Source organism: Rattus norvegicus, chromosome 10 (genome assembly GCF_021556685.1).
Source record: "Rattus norvegicus strain SHRSP/BbbUtx chromosome 10, alternate assembly SHRSP_T2T, whole genome shotgun sequence".
Taxonomy (NCBI): domain Eukaryota; kingdom Metazoa; phylum Chordata; class Mammalia; order Rodentia; family Muridae; genus Rattus; species Rattus norvegicus.
The window spans coordinates 69,784,048-69,802,206 of record NC_141543.1 but is presented as its reverse complement, the minus strand read 5'-3'; the positions used below and the strand labels follow the sequence as shown (position 1 = coordinate 69,802,206).

Below are 18,159 nucleotides of genomic sequence, written 5' to 3'. Positions count from 1 at the left end.
TGACCATAAAGTTAGATTATAGTCTTAAAAGCAATCTTGAGAGACAGGAAGCTTCTCCTTGTGATTTTTCACTGGTATTCTCGACACTTTCCAATGACGCCATCCCTGCCCCCTTGGGTTGTGGCTTCTTCCTTTAAATATTCCTCTCAGCCACTCAAGGTCAAACTCCTCTGCCCCTGTGTGGGATACAAGTCTGGACCCCAGTGCACTGGTTCCTATCGATAAACCTCATGTGATTACAGCAAGGATGGTGTTATGTGAGTTCTTGGGGGATCGCATCATCCCAAGACTTGAGTGAGGGTCTCCCTGCTCTGAGGATCTTTCATTTGGGGGCTCATCCGGGATTGGCGACCACACTTGTCTCTGAAAATCCACTTGGAGTTGAGATAGGGTCTGTGTCTTTGTGTTGTGTCTTTGTGAATCTGTGCCGACTGAACTCTGGGTCTGAAGTTACTCTCAAGTACTGTTTTTACAGTTGTTCCATCTCCGGTACAGATGGAGACTCTCGTCTTGGGAGGAGACTAGAGAATGTGAGTATTGGTAGACGTGCCAGGGGCTCACTGACAGCGCTGCCCTGGGAGACATCTCAGGTGGTGAGGAGGGACCCTAGGGGGACACCTGGGAGATTCCCGTCTGGGTGCTGGTGAGGATTCGGTGATTCTCCTGGATTGGAGAAGAGACCCGGCCTCCTGGCCATCTGTATTTCCAGAGTGATCTTTGTCTGTGTGTCTTAGGTCTTTGTTTTGTGTTACTTGTGACTTTGACGATGGGACTCTTCTGAGTTTGACTTTAGAACACTGGACTAAAGTTAGGACTATAGCACACAATTTGTCAGTTAAGATTAAAAAAGGACTTTGGCTGACTTTTTGCTCCTCGGAGTGGCCAGTGTTTGATGTCGGCTGGCCTCCAGAGGGCACCTTTGACTTAACCATAATTTTCGATCTGCTCCCCTTCATCTGTCCCGTTGGGAAAGAGGAATGATGAGGAATCTGCTCCTCTTCATCTGTCTTTGGTGAGCTCACAGATACTCCCACCTGAATCAGTTCAATTTTGTGGTGATCTCACAGTGGCCACTTGTTTTTTGTTTTTGTGCCCACTTCTGTTTTTTTTTTTTTTTGTCTGTTAATATTTTGATTGTCTTTCTGTGTGACTGAATGCCATTTGTCCTCTTTGGCAGACCTCTATTTTCTGGACTCTCTTCTTGTTTTCTCACCATCCCACTTGAGATGCTTGTTAGTAGCTGTTACAGATCCTCTTTACCACTGAGGAAATACAGAATCCTACTAGGAGACCAAAAAGAATGTTCCAGACATGGATGGAAGGCCCTCACTCCTGCCTGTTGATCCAAAACACCTGAAGGTAGGGAATGCTACAAGTCTTTCACCAGGCTCCAATGGTGGGTCTCTGAGGGGCTAAAAAACACCCCACCAATTTGGCTAAAGTAAGAAAAAGATATAAAGAGAAAGTTGCAGAAACTTGAAAGGTTAAGCTAAATCACTGAGGAAGTTAGTGTAAGTTGCAGAGAAAGTAAGGTTAAAGTGCGGTTCAGGGTAAAAAAGAAAGAAGGCAAAAAGAACAGAAAGCTAGGGAAGAAAGGGGACAGAAAGAAAAAGAAGCTAAAGAGCTAAGGAGAGATAAAAGACAGTATAAAAAATGAATACTGGCCACAATAGTTAGGGAGACTAGGGAGAGAGTACCTGACAACAGAAGAGAATTCCTGGCTAAAGATCAGTGTGCCTATTGTTAAAAAAAAAAGTCACTGTGTCGGGGACTGCCCCAGGACAGAGGGGAAGTCCAATTGGTGTTTTGTGGATAAAAGGACCCAACACTCTGTGCTCCTATGCCCCAGTGGGCCAGTGTCCATCAAAGACCTTGGGTACAGGGGCTACTGGCAACAAACGATACTTATGGACTACCCAAAGAACAGTGGACCTTGGTGTGGGCCAGGTAACCCACTAGTTCATGGTCATCCCTGACTGCCCCTATCCCTTGCTCATGAGAAATTTGCTCTCCAAAATGGCTTGCGTGGGCTGAAGTGGCTGGGTAAGGCCATGTGTATGCATATCTACAGACTGTGTATGTGGCGCTTAAGACCTGTCTCAGTGCACCAATACCCTATGCTGAGAGATGTGTGGCTTAGTGCCATTCTGCCTGGAACACACCGCTCCTGGCAGCCGGGCACTAACAATTATCACCCAATCCAGGACTTAAACTGTGGTAGAGAGGCTGATGTTTTGCCTTTGACTGGAATGTCCCAGAGGATGGGACCACAGGTCAGCTGACATGGACTAGATTCTCCACTGGTTGGGGGGCAATCTGGTCACCTTGCTGCCCAATCCTGACCTGGAGCCACCACAGCATGAGTGTCAAACACTGACAGAAGCCCATGGATGGAGAGAAGACCTCTACAACTGACCGATCAACTCCTACGGAAAGCCAAGGCTACCTTGACTACAGACGAGAACAGTTCTCTTCATGAAGGTCAGAGATGAGTGGGGACTGCCATGGTGGACAACACAAATATCATCTGGGATAGACAAACCTCTACCCCCCAGCACATCAGCGCCACAGATGCCTTTGCCATCTCTTGGATGCCCTGATGAAGCCAGCAACTGTGAGCGTTATTCATTGCCCAGGACATCAGGAGGGAAGAGATTCAGTGACATGGGGCAATAACAAAGCAGATCAAGTGGCTCGAAAAATGGCTATGCAGGAACCTATACTGGTTAAAGGCCTGCAAGAGACAGCTACTGGGAACTGGGATTGGACTAAGGGATGGCCTCACTTAGAGTGTACAACAGAAGAAAAGGCCCAAATTTCTTAAAAGAGAAAGGACAATGGCACACTTGAGGGAAAAGCTATACTCCCCAGAGAACAAACAAAAGTCTCGCTTTCCAAATACACAAATGGACTCATTTAGGGGATAAAAGCTTATCCAAATAGTTAAGATATATATATTAGAGCCAGTAGAAAAATATAAGGTATGTCAGCAAGTAAATGCTTAAGAAACAAACAGGGCAAAAAGACCTAAAAAGATTAGTGAGAAGTCAAAGTAAACTTCACTGAGAAAATATGGTTACAAGTATCTCCTAGTGCTTGTAGATATCTTTTCAGGAATAGATAGAAGTTTTCCTCACCAATCAAGGGGTGGCCTCAGTAGTCATCAAGAAGATACTGGAAAATAATCTTCCCCCGATTTGGAGTGCCCAAGGTAATCGGGTCAGACGGGAAAGCCCTGCTTTTGTTGCCAAGGTAAGCCAGGGTGTGGCCAGGTATTTAGAGGTCAATTGGAAATTAGATTACATTACAGACCTCAAAGTTCAGGACTGGTAGAGTAAATAAATAAAACTCTTGACCCTGATCAAATTGACCATGGAGACTGGCACAGACTGGGTTGCACTCCTTCCCTCTTGCTCTCTTCAGAGCAAGAAATATCCCTTCCAGATTCAGTCTTACCCACTTTGAGATCTTATATGGGGCCTTGGCTCCTCTGACTGTGTAAGATGATGTTATTGAACCAACATATCATTGTAATAATGATTTGTATGCCAGGCTAAAGGACCTACAGGTGATACAGAAAAAAATCTGGTCACAGCTGGCAACAGCCCATGTCCTGGGGACCCCTGAGACATCTCACCAGTTCCAGGTCAGAGACTCTGTCCACGTATGACAATATCAGGTGCTGGGAGCGATGCCCTTGAAGCCCTTCATTATTGATGCTATTATTATGGTTAGCGTTAAGTATGACTGGGTTCATGGAAAATTCCCAGCCAGATGCAGAAGACTAATGCAAATCTGGTGGTCAAGATAAATAATAATATGATAAAGTTCTCTTGCTGAGAAATACATCTGATGTCTAGATACCCAATGTGATGACCTGTAACCTTTCTGAAAACCCAACATCCTGCTGACTAATAGATATGACAAACCTGTGACCTTTCTGACATCCTGTCAACATCAGTCGATTCCCTGACCACACGAATATTGTGTCCTTGGCCTGCGTAAATGTTTCACACTTCCCCCTCCGTCTGTTACCCATGTTATGGTATAAATTCAGCCTTGGGAAAAAATAAAATTGTCGCCCTGATCAGACTCTTGTCTTGGCGTCCTTCTTCGTGGCTCTTGTCCCCCATTCTCTTCCAGGTATACCCTGCACTGTCATTGACAATCAGGCCCAGACACTCGAGCCTCACTGGAAAGGACAGTACCTGGTGCTGCTGACCACCCTGACATCCGTCAAGTCTCAGCCCTCACAAGCTGATTACTAGCTGTTGGGGCTGAGAGCTGGGACCTAGAGGGACACTCAGATCTTCAAAAAGCTCCCTGGACCTGCACGTCAGAGACATGACTGGTGGGGTTACTATAATGCTCAGTTGAGGAGTGTGCTTTAGAAACAAGAATTTCATGTTTGCCCTGGGCTCTGTTGAGATAGGTTCCCCCAATCACAGGTGTGGGAGTAGTCTTGATTTCTATTATAAATGATGTAACATCCCCTTACTATGAAGGCATTACCTACGTTAGTACTCCTAACACTTCTTGGGACTGTGTCTCAGGGATCACAACCTGTGACACAGTTTAAAAGTTCTAAAAGGCAATCATGACCTTTTGTGTGTAGGTTCAGATGGTGTCCAGATTAGAATCCTGATGCTAAAGACTTTTTAACTGACCTCCAAGAATCCCTGACCTCCCTCTCAGAGGTAGTCCTTCAAAATAAAAAAAGGTTAGACCTGATATTCCTTAAAGAAGGAAGTCTGTGTTCTACACTACAAAAAAAGTGTTGTTTCTACCTAGACCATTCTGGGGTTGTTTTCTTCTTAAAAGACGGAAGAGTATGTGCTGTTCTCAGAGAAAAGTGTAGTTTTTATAAAGACCATTCAGGTATATACTAAAATCTAGTTCTATGATTAGAGCTAGCCACTAGAAGAAGTAGAGAATGAAAGAATACAAAATGCAGCCAAGAAGTCAGATGCTTAGAAATGCTATCTCACCCCTAAGAAGCCCTAAATATCTCAAATTCTAGACCCTGCTCTCTACCTGTAAGTAGGTAAAAGGTCACATTTCTTGAGCCTGCTCTCCCACGAACAAGATAAAGGGGCTTAAAGATAAGGCCCTTAAATACGTGATCCCAAACTAATAAAGATAACAGATAGCTTCTCCCAGAAAAAGTGAGATGATAGTCTAGTTAGATAAAGTTAGATTATAGTCTTAAAAGCAATCTTGAGAGACAGGAAGCTTCTCCTTGTGATTTTTCACTGGTATTCTCCACACTTTCCAATGACGCCATCCCTGCCCCCTTGGGTTGTGGCTTCTTCCTTTAAATATTCCTCTCAGCCACTCAAGGTCAAACTCCCCTGCCCCTGTGTGGGATACAAGTCTGGACCCCAGTGCACTGGTTCCTATCGATAAACCTCATGTGATTACAGCAAGGATGGTGTTATGTGAGTTCTTGGGGGATTACATCATCCCAAGATTTGAGTGAGGGTTTCCCTGCTCTGAGGATCTTTCATTTGGGGGCTCATCCGGGATTGGCGACCACACTTGTCTCTGAAAATCCACTTGGAGGTGAGATAGTGGCAGTGACTGGAATTGTTTTTCAGGGCCAAAGGACTCATGATAGACTTTAATACAATCACTAACTCTGTGCTATATTTTTGCTGTCAAAGCATCAGCCACGGCCAGCGGCCACTTTTCCTTGAAACTCCTCTCCCGCTGGCTCAGGCTACTGCCCATGCATAGCCTGCAGCTTCCTTGCTAGCAGGCCTGTGCCTGTCCCCCTTCCTCTAAAAAGGGGGGTGATTAAGTTTCCAGTTACAAAGATCAGCGGAAGAAAAAGGCCAGTACTGAAGGGGCTGCATCCCCTCGCCTGGACCTGGGGGAGGTCCATCAGCCTGCAAGGGAATAACAGGAATCAGGCCAGTAGAGGAGTCAGGGGTGAGTGCTCACTGGCTGTGTCCCCTGAGCAGGACCAGAAGCATCTGCAGCCAGGAGGAGCAGAGGATTCAGGAAGTTGGGTAGGCAAGAGGGTAGGGGAATAAGGAGGAGAATCCAGGAGGAGCAAATCCTCCTGAGCATAAGGATAGACTTTTGGAGGAGCCGGTCGGGAGGGCTCCCCCTTGGAAGTTTGGACTGCCAGAATCTGTGAGTCTGGCAGTCATTGGGGTCAACTAGCCCACGATTTTACTCAAGGAGGTGGTGTTTGAGTTAAATCCTCCCAGACTAGGATGTAGGGCTGCTGATCAAGATGTCAGTGTGGCCGGACTGAAAAACAACTTTCTTAACAGTCTTTATAATTTCCATATTAAAAGATCCCTGGGGGGGGGGGCAATCGACCTGAAAAGTTGGCCACTCAGAAGCACAGATGGTCTGCCTTGGTCCCTTTTTGACCTCCACCAACAGGTTGTATAGTCTCGCCCTCACCTCTCCCCAGTGGTCTAGGGCGAGACTGGGTTGGGGGAGTAACCTTCTGACCCATTGTTCCAAAATACACAAGGACAAGGACAAGTACAAACAGATAAGAGACACAAAGATCCATAAGACACTGGGTGTTCCTACTTCTTAACAAATGCGACAGAGAAAAAATCCTAGAAGGCAGATGCCCGAAGGAAGCAGCAGGTAACAGAAACAACTGATCAGGTTCACACCCAACAAACCATACTCTGGAGGCTACCAGGCATCCCTGGTCCTCCCCAGACCCTGGGGCGTTCCCCAGGTTACCGATCTCAGTCCAAACGCTCTTACGAGCACCTGAACAGCTGCTGCAGAACTTCCTTCCTTACTGAGTCTGGATGCACAGACAGAAAAACAGAACAGCTGCTGTTACAGAATGTAGCCTGGGTGCTCTCACGAGTGCTCAAATGGCTGCTACAGAGTGCAGCCTGAGAGCTCTCACAAGTGCTCAAACAGCTACTACAGAATGCAGCTTACAGAACCAGGCCAAACACTCCCATGAGTGACAGGTAATTAGAGAACTAGGACACATAAACAAAAAGACAGAACAGTTAAAGGCGCCACCTTACCTCCAAGAGCAATCTCGGTGTTGATGGGTGTTTGTAAATCCCAGGCGAGCCCCCAAATGAAAGACCCTCAGACAGAGGAGACTCTCGCTCCAGTCCTGAGGACACCCACCACCCCACAAACACATGGGACTCAGTCTTGATGTAAAAACAAGAGGTTTACTTTGGGATACCAATGCATTGGGGTTCCACACGGTCCTCACGCAGGAGGGATGTGAAGAGCCTCGAACAACAGAAAACACAGTTTCATTAGCTCAGCTATTTTGGTGCCAAGGATAACTAGGCAGATGTTTCTTGTCCTGGAATTCCTGGGACAAGGCCGTAACCATATCAATGCAGCTATTTCAGTACCAAGGACATCTGACTTGATATATGTTTTCTCATCCTGGGGTTCCCAGGACAAAGACCAAGGATATCTGACTTGGCAGATGTTTCTCTCCTGGAGTTCCCAGGACGAGGCTATAACTATGTCAGCACAGCTATGTCAGTACTAAGGACATCTAACTTGATATTGGTTTTCTCATCCTGGGGCACAATCTATAGTGGTCAGTCAGTTTCCCGGAGATGTTTCCTGCCTTTTAATTGCCCTGCAGTAAATATGATCTATACCATCTGTTCTAATGGTTGGGCAGCTTCCTAGAGAGTGGGTGGGAATGGGCTTTCTGTACTTTCTGGTCTATTGTCTTACATCTAGGGGCTAAGCAAGGGCCAGCTTAAAAGGTTTTCGTTCTTAAGAAATGGCTGCACTAATATCAAACAGGGATCCTTCAGCTATACTGAGCTCAGCAGTTCTCCAAGATTTCTTTTTCTTCCTTCCTTCCTTCCTTCCTTCCTTTCTTTCTTTCTTTCTTTCTTTCTTTCTTCCTTTCTCTTCTTTTCTTTTTTTGTCAAGTAAAGGAACTAACATTGAGCTTTCTCAATACAGTATTTGAGAGCCTTCATACTTACGGGATGTGCGTTTATTCTGTGAAACTTCTCTCAATCCAGATTTTCAACCTAAGAAGCAGAAAGGTTTACTATTTAATAAAACACGATTTACTTTCAGAGTTTGTCAGCTACGGTCTTTTATATCAAGAGTATTCAGATACTCTTACATTTCTGAATTCTTTAAAAAGTTCTCAGGGGTTGGGGATTTAGCTCAGTGGTAGAGCGCTTGCCTAGCAAGTGCAAGGCCCTGGGTTCGGTCCCCAGGTCCGAAAAAAAAAAAAAAAGAAGGAAATAAACAGTTCTCACATTTGTTTATTTTGTGTGTGGTGGGGGAGGGGAACATGCAAGCCACAGCAGGCATGTGTAGGCACAGGGCAGTGAGTGGGAGTCAGTTCTTTGTTTCCATCTTGACGGTCCCAGGTCCCCAGTTAATCAGCCTGAGCAGCAAGCATCATTACCTGTAGTGGTCAGCCTAATGCTATTTGTATTTTAATGTTAATACTGAGCCCCCATGGCCCAGAGAGAAGAGTTCACACATTCGGGTATGATGCTGACTGATCCTGACCCCAAGTTATTTCTGAATGGTAAAGATGCCAACAGCCAATAGCTGGGCAGAAGAGACATAGATGGGGTTTAGGATTTGAGGGCTTGGGGTTAGAGGAAAGATGAGGAGGGAGAGGAGGAGGAAGAAGAGGAGGAGAAGAAAGAGGAGGATGAGGAGCAGGGAGAGGAGGGGGAGGCAGGAGAGGGCCTGGAGAGATGGCTCAGTGGTTAGCAGTATTGGCTGCTATGCCAGAGGACCCCCGGATTCAAGTCCCAGCACACACATGGCAGCTCACAACTGTCTGTAACTCTAGTTCAGGAGCTCCAACACCCTCACACAGATATATGTGCAGGCAAAACACCAATGCACATACAATAAAGTACAAATATAAATAAATAAATATAAGAAGAAGGCAGGAGGAAGGAGGAAAAGCCGCTGTGGGTTAGGAGTTAAGAGAATACGGTATTAGGGCAGCTCAGTTGGATTTAAGAGCAGCCCAGTTGAAACATTGTAACAACTCAAGGTTATCAATAGGAAAGTAGACTCTAACAGCATGGAGAGTAGGCAGCTGCCCAGTAATTGCGCTGTTTTAAGGCCTATTGTAAATATAAAGGCCGTGTGTGTCTTTCATCTGGGAACTTAAAGAGTCTAAGGCAGAGTGGAAACCCCAGGCCTGATTTAAACACTTTCTACATTTACCTACGGAACCATCTAGCTGCCTCTGGGCTCTTATGGGTCCTGCTGTGTAAAATATGGAGCATTAGTTATACCTGGGAGGAACTAAGCCTGACTGGGAAGTGGTAGCACAGGGAACTCTTCCGAGGTGATGATTCTTATCTTCGAGCAGGTCTTAATCATACATGTTTTAGCCAAATTTGAAGCAAGCTTTATTAAATATTGGCCAGACCAATGGATATTAGTCAGATCCATAACCAGGACTCCCAGAGAATGGCCACAAGTCACATTAGTCAGGTGCTGATAAAGACAAAACCCTCAGAGCTACATACTTCCCGCCTTGGTCCAATTGGGGGCAGGCATATATCCTGACGTACTTCCTGCCTAAGCAACAATAACCTACCTGTGATCAAGTACAATCTGAGCAGTGCAAGCAACCAGCCTTGTTTACAGAAGTGAAAATATATGGCTGTTATCTTAGCGAACCACAACCCCCAGCATTCTAGGAAGTAGTCTGTTCTTGGGCAAGCGGGGCTTGCCTGTTAGAGGTGTTTTTGTTTTACCAATCTATTAAGTGACCTTTAGCCCTCACAAAGGCACAGTACACATGCACGTACACATACACACACACACACATACACACACACACACACACACACACACACACACACACACACACACACTAGCAAACCCAAACTCACCCTAAGTATGCTTTTGGGCTGGGGATGAGGCTGAGTGGAGTAGCTGGTGGAGCATGAGGTCCCCCTGGAGCTCTTTCCAGCACCATCAAATTAAGGTGCCAAGTCTATAGCTTGAGTTCTGTGCTTTTTTGTTGTCATTGTTGTTTGTTTTTGGGACAGGGTCTTATGTAGCCTAGGCAATCTCTGAGCCCACTGTGTAGCCTTAAACTGCCAGTCCTCCTTCCTCCTCCATTTTCCAAGTGCTGTGATTTACGACACTGCCTGAGTTTGTGGTTTGCATTCACAGGTAAAGAAGTGCAAAGTAGTTTTTTTAAAAAAAAAAATGAAAGATCCCCATTTGATATTAGTGCAGCCATTTCTTAAGAAGGAGAATTTTTTAAGCAGGCCCTTGCTTAGCCCCTAGATGTTAGACAATAGACCAGAAAGTACAGAAAGCACATTCCCACCCACTCTCTGCCCAACCATAAGAACAGATGGTATAGATCATATTTACTGCAGGGCAATTACAAGGCAGGAAACATCTCTGGGAAGCTGACCGACCACTGTAGATTGTGCTGCAGGATAAAAACCATTTGTCAAGTTAGGTGTCCTTGGTACCGACATAACTGTGCTGACATAGTTATAGCCTCGTCCTGGGAACTCCAGGAGAGAAACATCTGCCAAGTCAGATATCCTTGGTCCTTGTCCTGGGAACCCCAGGAATGGAAAACATATATCAAGTCAGATGTCCTTGGTACTGAAGTGGCTGCATTGATATGGTTGCAGCCTTGTCCTGGGAACTCCAGGATGGGAAACATCTGCCAAGTCAGATATCCTTGGTCCTTGTCCTGGGAACCCCAGGATGGGAAACATCTGCCTAGTCAGATATCCTTGGCACCGGAGTAGCTGAGCTAATGAAGCTGTGTGACTATTTAAGCTGTACATTTCTGTTGTTCGAGGCTCTTCACATCCCTCTTGAGTGAGGACCGTGATGAGCCCCCAATGCATTGGTATCCCAAAGTAAACCTCTTGCTTTTGCATCAAGATGTGAGTCCAGCATGTTTGTGGGGTGATAGGTGTCCTCAGGATTGGAGCGAGAGTCTCCTCAATCTGAGGGTCTTTCAAGAACAGGGGCATTCAACTGTCATGTTTAATTTTTCTTTTTTTTCTTTTTTCTTCTTTTTCTTTTCTTTTGAAGATTTATTCATTTATTATATATAAGTACACTGTAGCTGTCTTCAGATACACAGAAGAGAGCATCGGATCACTTTACAGATGGTTGTGAGCACCATGTGGTTGCTGGGATTGAACTCAGGACCTCTGGAAGAGCAGTTGGGTGCTCTTAACCACTGAGCAATCTCTCCAGCCCAACTGTCATGTTTAAATGTAAAAAGATTTGGTTTTATTTTTGTGTATGTGTTGTATCTGCGTGTATGCAAGGGTACATGTTTGCATAGAGCCCGTGGAGATCAGGAGAGGGTGACAGATATATGGGAGGTGGAGATAGGGACCCTTATAAGCAACCATGTGAGTGTTGGGAATCAAATCCAGGTCCTCAGCAAGAGCAGCAAGCTATGAACTGCTGAGCCATTTTTCCAGCCTTAACATATACATACGTGTGGTGTGTGTATGTGTGTGTGTGTGTGTGTGTGTGTATGTGTGTGTGTGTGTTTGTGTGTGTATGTGTATGTGTATGTGTTTGTATTTTTTTAAGATCTTGTCCCACCCTCCATAACCACAAAACCCATAAAACTCATTCCTTTCTGTATCTGAGCAGAGACAACAAGGATATAGAGCTGCCGTCATCCCCACTGTCACCCCTCCATCTCAGACAGGCCCCTCCAGCATCTGCTAATTCTTACCTCCATGGGACCATGGGGAAGAGAGTAGCCAGAAAGCACCCTAGTGAGGGCAGACTGTCAGGGGTAACATGTGGGACTCACTGCACCGCTAGGACAGGCTGTCGCCTTCTCACTGCCCCACGGAAGCTCCTCTTCCAGCTTTTAGTATTTAGGGACAGGGTATCATTCTGAAGCCCTGGATAGCCTCACACTCACAGAAATCCTCCTGCCTCAGGTTCTCAGCTGTGCCTCTCGAAGTGTTTACATCTATACCTTATATCCACTGGGCAACGCTTCATGTGAATGCTCAGAGTGAAGGGAAGTCAAATGGGCAGCGGTGCGTTTGGGTGTGGGGGACTCCGGGACACACACAGCCTGAACCTTCCGTGTAGCAGACCCACCCTTCTGCTCTGGACAGCTGCTGATCATACTTCTTGCCTAGAGGAATCCAAACTGAGCGCTGGGAAGCAGACACCTGGAGGGGTGTGGAGACCGGAACTAGAATTCCCTTCTGAGGCAGAGCAAGGACCTAGGCTCAGCCCTGCCTGCCCTTTGGGTCCCACTCCAATTCTCCCTCCCTCGGGACAAGTCTTCCGGGGAAACCTGACACTCTGGAAAACTTCTTAAGGATATTAACTGATTTTCTGGGAACAGAGTGTAGGAGAGGGAACAAATGCTGCAGTGGTGGCCCACCCTCCCCACCTTGAGGCTATAACAAGCCTTAAGCAAACCTGTCAGCTGTAGCTAAGAAGGGACAGTTAGCATAATGAAGCTCCAACAGCTTCAGGGATTGCAACAGGGCGGCGTGGTTGTAGGGCGTGACTGGAAATTGCACGTTTCAACCATAGTCCCTTCTGAGCTACACATTAGGGCGCTGCCAGGGCTAAAGTTTTGCTTTAAGTCTTAATTACCAAGCTTAAAGATCTAAAAACAGAAACCACCCCTGACCTGCGAGCCCTGACTGCCCAAGGACAGACCACTTCCTAGAATGCCGGGTGCTGTTGCTCGAGGAAGATAACAGGCCATGTTTTCACTTCTGAAAACAAGTCGCTTGCCCCCAAGCACGGGATGTGCTTGACCACATGTGTGTTGAAGTAACTTAGGCAGGAAGTATGTAGCCTTGTGGGGTTTGCCTTTATAAGCACCTGACCAATTAAATTTGTGGCTATTCTCTGGGACTCCTGGGTACGGACCTGGCCAGTGTCCATCCTCCTGGCTGGTGTCTATTGTCCCGGCCAGTATTTAATAAAAACTTGGTTCAAATTGAGCTAAAAGTTGTGACAGTGGTCTTATGCTCACCCGATCGGGTTATCAATGCATCTTAAAGAATGGCTTGTGTATCCAGCACAGGCGACCACAGGCACCTGGTGCCAGATCAAGTTAAGGTCAGGGAGAAGGCCAGCTTCTGAGCCTCACAAGCCCTCTGGAGTCTACATGACCCACGAAGATTCTCTGCAGCAGGAAAAAGAAACTCCCAGAAAAAGTCAGAGCCTTAGGATGTTTACTGAACGCCTGTGCATGTCGGGATAGGAATATGGTTCTCCCAACCTGGAGTGAGGGGCTCCTTCCTTTCAAAGGGTAATACGATTGTCATTTGGGTTGGCAGCTGTGGGAATTACTACCTGCAGTGAAGGAAGTGAGTTTGCTTCAGGTCTGAGGGAAGTCTGTGTGTGGAGCCACAGCAGTTGAGTAAAACCAGATAAGAGAGTTCCACTGTCGATACTCGGTTCCCTCACTGTAAGTCAAAACTGGTGGCAGGTCTGCTTCCTAAGGGGACTGTGGGTTAAGGAGCTGCTGGTTGTCGGCATCCAGGCTGCAGAATGAACACACTGGGCTGGCTTTTGTTTCTTCCTGACCTTGCCATGGGAGTAAGGCCAGGGTGGTCTTCTGAGGGGAGTGGGTGTTGTAGAATCTCAGCTCTTGTCCAGACAGACCATACCAGGCCAATGCAATTCCACGTGGGAGAGGTTTACTGGGGGTTATGGAGACAAAAGGGCGAGAGAGAGAGAGGAAGAAGACGGGGGGAGGGGGAAGGCAGGAAGGGTCTGCTTTTTATTTAAACCGTGATGTAACCACTCGCAGGTAAAGGTGGGACATAAACCAAATGGATGCTGGGAATGTATGGCCATTGACATGGTAATAGATGCACAGGTCCCTGTCACCTGTGGGTAACATCGCCGCTGGGTTCGGAGGTGAAAGTGGACCAACAGTGGGTCTGGCTGAGCATAGATAAGTGCCCATCATGGACAGGACAGCACGCTAAGTTGATGGTGACAGAGGGGCTCTGTCCACGCACATGTATGTGCACACTTATATCTCCATGCAGCAAAGCAGCAGGCAGCTCCCAGGGACTGCAGAGCACAGGTGGAGGACAAAGCGAATGACAGTTACACTGGAGAAGACCCAGTCCCGTCCAGTAGCCCCAGGTCCAGGCAAAGGAGTCACAAATAGGAAAGGGGCATGCTTACTTTAGCGGGATCCCTGGGAGGGATTGAATGTGTGGGTTCCCAGGAAACAGGGAACTCTGGCTTAGCTCATTCGTAGCAGTGGTTGTCTGGAAGTGCCGAGAGGCCTTCTATGGGAGACTGAGGCTGTGGCTCTGTAAGTGAAGGCCTTCTCTGTGCTCCCCACACAGTTTTGATGGAAGAGACAGTCCACGTTTATACATACCATTTATCGACTGTTCAGCATCTGAGGCTGTGTCTTCCCATCCCCTGAATGGCATCTCAGCACTTCCCTATAACCCAGTCCCCAACGACAACGCAGGGAGACGAAATCTAGGAACACAGTCTAGCCTTTCCATACAGCCCAGCACTGGGGTAGAATGCAGTCCCACAAACATACACACACACATGTATACACATACATGTACACATACACACATAAGCATATGTGCATGCATGCATATACACACAGAGTCATACATACATACATACATACATACATACATACATACATACATACACACACACACACAGGTATACACACATACACACACACCGAGAGGCCAAACCTACTCCATCTTGGGACTGGCCTCCATCCTAAAGAGAAAAAGAAGCCTGAGAACTTGGCCCGCAACTGCACCCAAGCTGCACCCAAGAACCAGGAAGGACCCCACGGCTTGTCCTTGGCCAGAGTCACTCCCTAGCTACTTCCTAGCAAGAGTGAACCAAAGATCTGTCTGATCGTTTCAGATGTACTTTCAGACCGTTTGTGATTACGGTCTTGGCTCAGAGCACCCACCTGTTGGCTGACAACAGACATTCAGTTAGATGCTTGCCACGATAGACCCCACCTTACTTACTTTCATTTTCTATAAAACCTTGTCTCCATGGGAGTTTGGGGCTGGCTCACCAAAAACCGTCCCGTGGGCCTGTGGTGAGTAAACACAAACTCGAGTTTGTAATAAAGAGACTCTAATGTGATTACATCGGAAACGGCTCGTTGGTGGTCTTTTGGGGTTCAGGAACGCTTCATGGCATAACAATACAAGTATTCAAAAAGACTTTAATTTAGAAAAAAGGTACAAGCTAAGTTCCAGAAAGACGCCTTAAACCTGCCCTTAGCAGTGGGCTGGAGTGAGCTTGGATTGTGAGAAGTCAACACTGGGAAATACACTGTCTACAGGAAGGCCCAGGACAGCACTTTGCATAGGAACTTGGTGAGATAAAATGTGTGTGTGTGTGTGTGTGTGTGTGTGTGTGTGTGTGTGTGTGTGTGTGTGTGTGTGTTAAATCTCAGATCGGCCAGGACTCTTTCAACAGAGTTTGTATAAAACAGCCACATAATTTAGAAAAGGCCAACCACTCCAGTCCCTCCAGCCTACCTTTCTAAGCATCTGAAAAGTTTCTGCCATCCAAGTGTCTGGAACTAATATTTGTGTAAGTGGTGATAAATACTTATAATACAGGTGCTTGGAGGCAGAGGCAGGAAGATCAGGAGTTCAAGAGAGCAAGGCCAGCCTTGAATACATGGGGAGTATAGCTAGCCTGGGCTCCTATGGAACCCTGTCTCAAAAATAAGTCAGGAAATAAATAAATAAGCTATGAGAGGGAGGGGTCTGTCTTAGGGTTTTATTGCTGTGTACAGACACCATGATCAATGTAAGTTTTATAAAGGACATTTAATTGGGGCTGGCTTACAGGTTCAGAGGTTCAGTCCAGTATCATCAAGGCGGGAGCATGGCAGCGTCCAGGCAGGCATGGTGCAGGAGGAGCTGAGTTCTACATCTTCACCCAAAGGAAGCCAGGAACTGACTGAGCATCCTCAGGCAGCTAGGAGGAGGGTCTCCAAGCCCACCCCACAGTGACACATTTCCTCCAACAAAGCCACACCTTCTAATAGTGCCACTCCCTGGGCCAAGCATATGCAAAGCATCACCGGGTCTCAGGCCTTCAATCCCAGCACTCAGGAAGCAGAGGCAAAGGCAGATGGGTCTTTGTGAGTTCAAGGTTAGCCAGGGCCACCTGTTGAAAGAAAGGAAGGAAGGCAGGAAGGAAGGAAGGGAGGAAGGCAGGAAGGCAGGAAGGCAGGAAGGCAGGAAGGCAGGTAGGCAGGAAGGCAGGAAGGCAGACAGGCAGGCAGGCAGGCAGGCAGGCAGGCAGGCAGGAAGGAAGGAAGGAAGGAAGGAAGGAAGGAAGGAAGGAAGGAAGGAAAGAAGGAAGGAAGGAAGGGAGGAAGGCAGGAAGGCAGGAAGGCAGGCAGGCAGGCAGGCAGGAAGGAAGGAAGGAAGGAAGGAAGGGAGGAAGGAAGGAAGGCAGGAAGGGAGGAAGGCAGGAAGGGAGGAAGGCCGGCAGGCAGGCAGGCAGGAAGGAAGGAAGGAAGGAAGAGAGGGAGGGAGGAAGGGAGGGAGGGAGGGAGGGAGGGAGGGAGGAAGGGAGGTGTCTCGGCCTGCAGGGGTTCAGAGTAGACCTGAGAGGGGGTAAAAGAATGGGGGACAGGAGGTGCAAAGGAGAGCAAGTCTGTGTTCTGATCAAGCTCTCAAAGTTTATTTCAAAAAACAGCGGCTTATAAACACAAGCAAGTGAGAAGGTTACCCAGGACAATCCATCACTGCCACCACCCTTTCTATAGCCCTAGATCATAAATTACAGTTATACACTGATAAGAACAGACAACCGGCTAGGTGTCCCAAGGCTGGAGGCTATAACTGGATTGATTTTCCTGAGAAGATAGGGGCCATATAATGAGCAGAGCATTCCTGAGAAGAATCTCTGAGACTAAGCGTGCTTGGTTCCCGGCAGAGGAGGAGGAAGAAGAGAAGGAAGAAGAAGAAGAGGGGGAAAAGAAGAGGAGGAGGAGGAGGAGGAGGAGGAGGAGGAGGAGGAGGAGGAGGAGGAAGAAGAAATTAAGAAATTCACAGCAGCTTTAAGCATAACATCCCTAAATGGAATGAACCCTACTATCCATCAAATGCGACCAGGGGCCTGTGAGATGGCTTAGCCAGTGAAGGCGATTGCTTCCAAGTGTCCCAGTGTAAGTTCAAATCCACACACACATGTGGTAGAAAGAATCAACTCTTTCAACTTATCCCACACTCACACCATGGCACACACCCCAGTACCCACACATGCACCCCATGATAAATGTAGATAATACAGCAAGTTTTAAGCAGACGGGCGAACACACAGTAGCAGCGCCATGTGCTAGGGCGATAGTCGGTCCTAGAAGGGATCAGGCTAACAACCAATACCACAGAAGCAAACCTCAAAAAGATGTCTAGGGAAGACACAAAAATTGCCACACTCCAGGCTTCCAAGACCCCAGAACTCAAATTCATTTGCCGGGTTACTGGCAGTCTCTGAACTGGAGGGTTTTTTCTTACCATGGTGCTTAAATTATTTTCTTATGTATTGAAGGTAAATTATATATGTAAAAATAAAAATGTCAAGCCTAAAAATATCATGGTAAGCAGTAATATTCCACTGTTTTTTATATAACCACCTATGACTTCCCCCACAAACCCCAAATAAAACAGGCAGCTTTGAATACAAAGAAAATAGCTTTCTTCTTCATAAAAAAAACAAGCAAACTGCCAGGCTGTGGTGGTGAACACCTTTGATCCCAGTACTTGGGAGGCAGAGGATCTCTGAGTTCAAGGCCAGCTAGTCTACAGAGCAAGTTCCAGGACAGCCAGGGCTACACTGAAACCCTTTCTCAAAAAAAAAAAAAAAAGAAAGAGAGAAAGAGAGAAAGAAAGAAAGAAAGGAAAAGGAAAAGGAAAAGGAAAAGGAAAAGAAAAGGAAAAGGAAAAAGAAAAAGAAAAAAGGCAAGCAGGTCCTTCCTCTTTCTGTAACTATGGAAATGGTTCACTACTTGGGTCAATCACCCAGAAAATCATACAATCAAGAGACTCACATCCTTATATTTCCTTTGGGACACTCATGAATCAGCTTAGACCGTCAAGCATGCATAATCCCAAAGCCATGAAGCAACTGAGGGACTTGAGGAAAACCACTTCACAGAAGCTTGGAACACAA

The 18,159-nt window shown here is 46.8% G+C and overlaps 1 long non-coding RNA gene across 7 annotated transcripts; it reads right to left on the bottom strand.

The window, feature by feature from the left end:
* Positions 1-7,167: 7,167 nt before the first annotated feature.
* LOC148002993 (uncharacterized) lies at positions 7,168-17,163 on the bottom strand. Of its 7 annotated transcripts, none has more exons than XR_015631859.1 (5): positions 16,015-17,163; positions 15,823-15,909; positions 14,985-15,053; positions 14,149-14,298; positions 13,140-14,031 (listed from the first exon to the last, which is right to left on the bottom strand). It is a non-coding gene; the product is annotated as an uncharacterized LOC148002993 (long non-coding RNA). The 7 variants fall into 7 exon arrangements; XR_015631854.1 differs by having other exon boundaries at positions 14,149-14,279; positions 14,924-15,053; positions 16,015-16,481; XR_015631856.1 differs by lacking the exons at positions 13,140-14,031; positions 14,149-14,298 and adding exons at positions 7,168-7,236; positions 7,962-8,009 and having other exon boundaries at positions 14,924-15,053; positions 15,823-16,481.
* Between the last annotated feature and the right edge of the window lie 996 nt (positions 17,164-18,159).